We start from the raw sequence: 7,858 nt of genomic DNA, 5'->3' as shown, positions 1-7,858 counted from the left end.
AATATTGGTCAATACCGGTCCAATATTGGTCAATATCGGTCTAACATTGGTCAATTTCGGTCCAATATTGGTCAATATCGGTCCAATATTGGTCAATATCGGTCCAATATTGGTCAATATCGGTCCAATATTGGTCAATATCGGTCTAAAATTGATCAATATCGATTTAATATTGGTAAATTTCCCCAAATTTTTTGGGCCAAAATTTTTTTGCCCAAAATTTTTTTTTGATAAAATTTTTTTGACCAAAATTTTTTGACCAAAATTTTTTTCCAAACAACATTTTTTGGACCAAAATTTTTTTCCCTAAGATTTTTTCTAAATTTTTTTTTGACCAAAATTTTTTGGGCCAAAATTTTTTTTTCAAAATTTTTTTTTCAAATTTTTTTTCCGAATATTGGTCAATATTGGTCTAATATTGGTCGATATCGGTCCAATATTGGTCAATATTGGTCAATATCGGTCTAATATTGATCAATATTGGTCCAATATTGGTCAATTTTTTTGACCAAAAATTTTTTCCCCAAATTTTTTGGGCCAAAATTTTTTTGACGGAAATTTTTTTCCGAAAATTTTTTTGACGAAAAATTTTTTTGACCAAAATTTTTTTGACCAAAATTTTTTTGACCAAAATTTTTTGGACCAAATTTTTTTTCTCAAAATTTTTTTTCCGAATATTGGTCAATATCGGTCTAATATTGGTCAATATCGGTCCAATATTGGTCAATATCGGTCTAATATTGGTCGATATCGGTCCAATATTGGTCAATATCGGTCTAATTTAAAAAAAAATATTTGACCAAAATTTTTTTGGACAAAATTTTTTTGACCGAAATTTTTTTGACAAAAAATTTTTTTGACCAAAATTTTTTTTCCAAATTTTTTTTCCAAAATTTTTTTCCCAAAATTTTTTTGACCAAATTTTTTTGGGCCAAAATTTTTTGGACCAAAATTTTTTTCCAAACAACATTTTTTGGACCAAAATTTTTTTTCCCTAAGATTTTTTCTAAAATTTTTTCCCAAAAAAATTTTTTTTCCAATTTTTTTTTGGTCAAAAAAATTTTGGAAAAAAAAAATTTTGGTCAAAAAAATTTTTGGTCAAAAAAATTTTTGAAAAACATTTTTTTTTGACCAAATTTTTTGTGACCAAAAATTTTTTTTCCGAAATTTTTTTTGGCCAAAATTTTTTTCTCCAAATTTTTTGGGCCAAATTTTTTCGACCAAAATTTTTTTAACCAAAAATTTTTTTGACCAAAATTTTTTCGACCAAATTTTTTTTGACCAAAAATTTTTTTGACCAAAATTTTTTTGACCAAAATTTTTTTGACCAAAAATTTTTTTGACCAAAATTTTTTTGACCAATTTTTTTTTCAAATTTTTTTTTCGAATATTGGTCAATATTGGTCAATATCGATCCAATATTGGTCAATATTGGTCCAATATTGGTCAATATCGGTCCAATATTGGTCAATATCGGTCCAATATTGGTCAATATTGGTCAATATCGGTCCAATGTTGGTCAATATCAGTCCAATATTGGTCAATATCGGTCCAATATTGATCAATATCGGTCCAATATTGGTCAATATCGGTCCAATGTTGGTCAATATCAGTCCAATATTGGTCATTATCGGTCCAATATTGGTCAAAATCGGTCCAATATTGGTCAATATCGGTCCAATATTGGTCAATATCGGTCTAATATTGATCAATATCGGTTTAATATTTCTAAATTTTTTTGACCAAAAATTTTTTGCTCAAAATTTTTTTGCCCAAAATTTTTTTGACCAAAATTTTTTTGACCAAAAAATTTTTTTGACCAAAATTTTTTTGACCAAAATTTTTTCAGCCAAATTTTTTTTGACCGAATTTTTTTTGACCAAAATTTTTTTGACCAAAATTTTTTTGTCCAAAATTTTTTTGTCCAAAATTTTTTTGACCAAATTTTTTTGACCAAATTTTTTTGACCAAATTTTTTTTGACCAAAAATTTGTTTGACCAAATTTTTTTGACCGAATTTTTTTTTACCAAAATTTTTTTGACCAAAATTTTTTTGACCAAACAAAAATTTTTTGACCAAAATTTTTTGGACCAAAATTTTTTTCCAAACAACATTTTTTAGACCAAAATTTTTTTCCCTAAGATTTTTTCTAAATTTTTTTTTGCCAAATTTTTTTCTAAAATTTTTTTTGTCCCAAAATTTTTTCCCCAATTTTTTCCTCCAAAAATTTTTTCCCAATTTTTTTTTTCAAAAATTTTTTCCCAATTTTTTTTTTCAAAAATTTTTTTTACCATTTTTTTCCCAAAAAAAATTTTTTTTTCAATTTGTTTTTGGTCAAAAAAATTTTGGAAAAAAAATATTTTGGTCAAAAAAATTTTTGAAAAACATTTTTGTACAAAAAATTTTTGGACTTTTGATTTTTGGATATCGGATTTTTGTTATTATTAAACATAACGAGATGGCGCCAAACATAAATGCATTAATGCATACAAGACACGCTTCGAAATACTGCAAGGTCGATTATGAAATAACGACCTAACATCTGTTTCATTGGACTTAGTACTAGGTACTAATGTCAACTCAACTTTTTGTTGGGTTTCATTTTGTTCAATTGAGAATCAATTACTTCTGTCTGGCCTCTCGTTCGCAACCATGCTTCGAGATCCGTTAGAACATAATCTGATTGAGTTGTCTCATCTGAACTTTTTTTGGATCCGACTTTGGTTGACCAGTCGACTGGCGATCGCGACAAATTTCAAAGTCTTCGTCGATCTCAGAGTTTGATTGATTTTGGACATAAAATATAGAAGTAAAAATGTTGTTTTATGTGATAAGTTTAAATACAAGTTTTTACTAAATTTTATGTTATTTTGTTCCATATATAACTCTCGCTTTGCTGTACTGATGATATGTTATATATTTTTACGACTCATAACGCACGCTGTGCAGTACTGTCTGTACAATTAATAATTAAATTCATTCTATTGCTTCTTTATTGAACGGTTAACGGTTTACTGTTCGAAGCTTTTAGGTTTGATTTCTTAAGTTTTTTTGGTTGTATTTTTGAGCTTTTTTTTGTCCAAAATTATTTTGTCCAAATTTTTTTGGCCAAAAATTTTTTCCCCAAAACTTTTTGTCAAAAATTTTTTTTTGTTAAAAAATGTTCAGTGAAAAATTTTTTTGTCAATTTTTTTTCCAAAAATTTTTTTTCTTGAAAAATTTTTTTTTTAATTTTTTTCCAAAATTTTTTTTCCAAAAAATTTTTTGTCGAATTTTTTTTTGACCAAAATTTTGATCAAACATTTTTTTGACCAAAAATTTTTTTCCGAAAATTTTTTTGACCTAAATTTTTTGACCAAAAGTTTTTCTGGCCAAAAATTTCTTTTGACCAAAATTTTTTGGGCCAAATTTTTTTTTTCAAAATTTTTTTCCGAATATTGGTCGGTCAATATCGGTCCAATATTGGTCAATTTTTTTGACCAAAATTTTTTTCCCCAAATTTTTTGGGCCAAAATTTTTTTTGACCAAAATTTTTTTGACGAAAAATTTTTTTGACCAAATTTTTTTTGACCAAAAATTTTTTTGACCAAAATTTTTTTGCCCAAAATTTTTTTGACAAAAATTTTTTTGACCAAAATTTTTTGACCAAAAATTTTTTTGGCTAAAATTTTTTGGGCCAAATTTTTTTTGACTAAAAATTTTTTTGACCAAAATTTTTTTGACCAAAATTTTTTGGGCCAAAATTTTTTTGACCAAAATTTTTTTGACCAAAATTTTTTTGACCAAAATTTTTTGGGCCAAATTTTTTTTGACTAAAAATTTTTTTGACCAAAATTTTTTTGACCAAAAATTTTTTGGCCAAAATTTTTTGGGCCAAATTTTTTTCGACTAAAAATTTTTTTGACCAAAATTTTTTGACCAAAATTTTTTGGGTCAAAATTTTTTTGACCAAAATTTTTTTGACCAAAATTTTTTGGGCCAAAATTTTTTTGACCAAAATTTTTTTGACCAAAATTTTTTTGACCAAAATTTTTTGGGCCAAATTTTTTTTGACTAAAAATTTTTTTGACCAAAATTTTTTTGACCAAAAATTTTTTTGGCCAAAATTTTTCTGACCAAACAAAAATTTTTTTGACCAAAATTTTTTTGACCAAAAATTTTTTTGGCCAAAATTTTTTGGGCCAAATTTTTTTCGACTAAAAATTTTTTTGACCAAAATTTTTTTGACCAAAATTTTTTGGGTCAAAATTTTTTTGACCAAAAATTTTTTGACCAAAATTTTTTGGGCCAAAATTTTTTTGACCAAAATTTTTTTGACCAAAAATTTTTTTGGCCAAAATTTTTTGGGCCAAATTTTTTTTGACTAAAAATTTTTTTGATCAAAATTTTTTTGACCAAAATTTTTTGGGCCAAAATTTTTTTGACCAAAATTTTTTTGACGAAATTTTTTTGACCAAAATTTTTGGGCCAAAATTTTTTTGACCAAATTTTTTTGATTAAAAATTTTTTTGGACAAATTTTTTTTGACCAAAATTTTTTGGGCCAAATTTTTTTTGACTAAAAATTTTTTTGACCAAAATTTTTTTGACCAAAATTTTTTTGACCAAAAATTTTTTTAGCCAAAATTTTTTGGGCCAAATTTTTTTTGACAAAAAATTTTTTTGGCCAAAATTTTTTTGACCAAAATTTTTTTGACCAAAATTTTTTGGGCCAAAATTTTTTTGACCAAAATTTTTTTGACCAAAAATTTTTTGGCCAAAATTTTTTGGACCAAATTTTTTTTCTCAAAATTTTTTTTTCGAATATTGGTCAATATCGGTCTAATATTGGTCAATATCGGTCTAATATTGGTCGATATCGGTCTAATATTGGTCAATATCGATCTAATTTAAAAAAAAAATTTTTAACCAAAATTTTTTGGGACAAAATTTTTTTGACCGAAATTTTTTTGACCAAAAATTTTTTTGACCAAATTTTTTTTTCCGAAATTTTTTTTGACCAAAATTATTTTCCCCAAATTTTTTGGGCCAAAATTTTTTTGCCCAAAATTTTTTTGACCAAAATTTTTTTCCGAAAATTTTTTTGACGAAAAATTTTTTTTTCCGAATTTTTTTTGACCAAAATTTTTTGGACCAAAATTTTTTTTTCAAAATTTTTTTCCGAATATTGGTCAATATTGGTCAATGCCGGTCCAATATTGGTCAATACCGGTCCAATATTGGTCAATACCGGTCCAATATTGGTCAATATCGGTCCAATATTGGTCAATACCGGTCCAATATTGGTCAATATCGGTCTAACATTGGTCAATTTCGGTCCAATATTGGTCAATATCGGTCCAATATTGGTCAATATCGGTCCAATATTGGTCAATATCGGTCCAATATTGGTCAATATCGGTCCAATATTGGTCAATATCGGTCCAATATTGGTCAATATCGGTCTAAAATTGATCAATATCGATTTAATATTGGTAAATTTCCCCAAATTTTTTGGGCCAAAATTTTTTTGCCCAAAATTTTTTTTTGATAAAATTTTTTTGACCAAAATTTTTTGACCAAAATTTTTTTCCAAACAACATTTTTTGGACCAAAATTTTTTTCCCTAAGATTTTTTCTAAATTTTTTTTTGACCAAAATTTTTTGGGCCAAAATTTTTTTTTCAAAATTTTTTTTTCAAAATTTTTTTTTCAAATTTTTTTTCCGAATATTGGTCAATATTGGTCTAATATTGGTCGATATCGGTCCAATATTGGTCAATATTGGTCAATATCGGTCTAATATTGATCAATATTGGTCCAATATTGGTCAATTTTTTTGACCAAAAATTTTTTCCCCAAATTTTTTGGGCCAAAAATTTTTTGACGAAAATTTTTTTCCGAAAATTTTTTTCCGAAAATTTTTTTGACGAAAAATTTTTTTGACCAAAATTTTTTTGACCAAAATTTTTTTGACCAAAATTTTTTGGACCAAATTTTTTTTCTCAAAATTTTTTTTCCGAATATTGGTCAATATCGGTCTAATATTGGTCAATATCGGTCCAATATTGGTCAATATCGATCTAATATTGGTCGATATCGGTCCAATATTGGTCAATATCGGTCTAATTTAAAAAAAAAATATTTGACCAAAATTTTTTTGGACAAAATTTTTTTGACCGAAATTTTTTTGACCGAAATTTTTTTGACAAAAAATTTTTTTGACCAAAATTTTTTTTCCAAATTTTTTTTCCAAAATTTTTTTCCCAAAATTTTTTTGACCAAATTTTTTTGGGCCAAAATTTTTTGGACCAAAATTTTTTTCCAAACAACATTTTTTGGACCAAAATTTTTTTCCCTAAGATTTTTTCTAAATTTTTTCCCAAAAAAATTTTTTTTCCAATTTTTTTTGGTCAAAAAAATTTTGGAAAAAAAAAAATTTTGGTCAAAAAATTTTTGGTCAAAAAAAATTTTTGAAAAACATTTTTTTTTGACCAAATTTTTTGTGACCAAAAATTTTTTTTCCGAAATTTTTTTTGGCCAAAATTTTTTTCTCCAAATTTTTTGGGCCAAATTTTTTCGACCAAAATTTTTTTAACCAAAAATTTTTTTGACCAAAAATTTTTTTGACCAAAATTTTTTTGACCAAAATTTTTTTTTCAAATTTTTTTTTCGAATATTGGTCAATATTGGTCAATATCGATCCAATATTGGTCAATATTGGTCCAATATTGGTCAATATCGGTCCAATATTGGTCAATATCGGTCCAATATTGGTCAATATCGGTCCAATATTGGTCAATATCGGTCCAATGTTGGTCAATATCAGTCCAATATTGGTCAATATCGGTCCAATATTGATCAATATCGGTCCAATATTGGTCAATATCGGTCCAATGTTGGTCAATATCAGTCCAATATTGGTCATTATCGGTCCAATATTGGTCAAAATCGGTCCAATATTGGTCAATATCGGTCCAATATTGGTCAAATATCGGTCTAATATTGATCAATATCGGTTTAATATTTCTAAATTTTTTTGACCAAAAATTTTTTGCTCAAATTTTTTTGCCCAAAATTTTTTTGACCAAAATTTTTTTGACCAAAATTTTTTTGACCAAATTTTTTTGACCAAAATTTTTTTAACCAAATTTTTTTTGACCAAATTTTTTTGACCAAATTTTTTTGACCAAAATTTTTTGTCCAAAATTTTTTGTCCAAAATTTTTTTGACCAAATTTTTTGACCAAATTTTTTGACCAAATTTTTTTTGACCCAAATTTTTTTGACCAAATTTTTTGACCGAATTTTTCACCAAAATTTTTTGACCAAAATTTTTTGACCAAACAAAAATTTTTTGACCAAAATTTTTTGGACCAAAATTTTTTTCCAAACAACATTTTTTAGACCAAAATTTTTTTCCCTAAGATTTTTTTCTAAATTTTTTTTTGCCAAATTTTTTTCTAAAATTTTTTTTGTCCCAAAATTTTTTCCCCAATTTTTCCTCAAAAATTTTTTTCCCATTTTTTTTTCAAAAATTTTTTCCCAATTTTTTTTTTCAAAAATTTTTTTACCATTTTTTTCCCAAAAAAAATTTTTTTTCAATTTGTTTTGGTCAAAAAAATTTTGGAAAAAAAATATTTTGGTCAAAAAAATTTTTGAAAAATTTTTGTACAAAAAATTTTTGGACTTTTGATTTTTGGATATCTTTTTGTTATTATTAAACATAACGAGATGGCGCCAAACATAAATGCATTAATGCATACAAGACACGCTTCGAAATACTGCAAGGTCGATTATGAAATAACGACCTAACATCTGTTTCATTGGACTTAGTACTAGGTGTTAATGTCAACTCAACTTTTTGTTGGGTTTCATTTT

The sequence above is a fragment of the Ctenocephalides felis genome, unplaced genomic scaffold (genome assembly GCF_003426905.1).
Source record: "Ctenocephalides felis isolate EL2017-DRISC unplaced genomic scaffold, ASM342690v1 CF-g0.4_SCAFFOLD_01886, whole genome shotgun sequence".
NCBI lineage: Eukaryota > Metazoa > Arthropoda > Insecta > Siphonaptera > Pulicidae > Ctenocephalides > Ctenocephalides felis.
The sequence above is the reverse complement of the archived record's forward strand: the minus strand, read 5'-3'. Positions refer to the sequence as shown.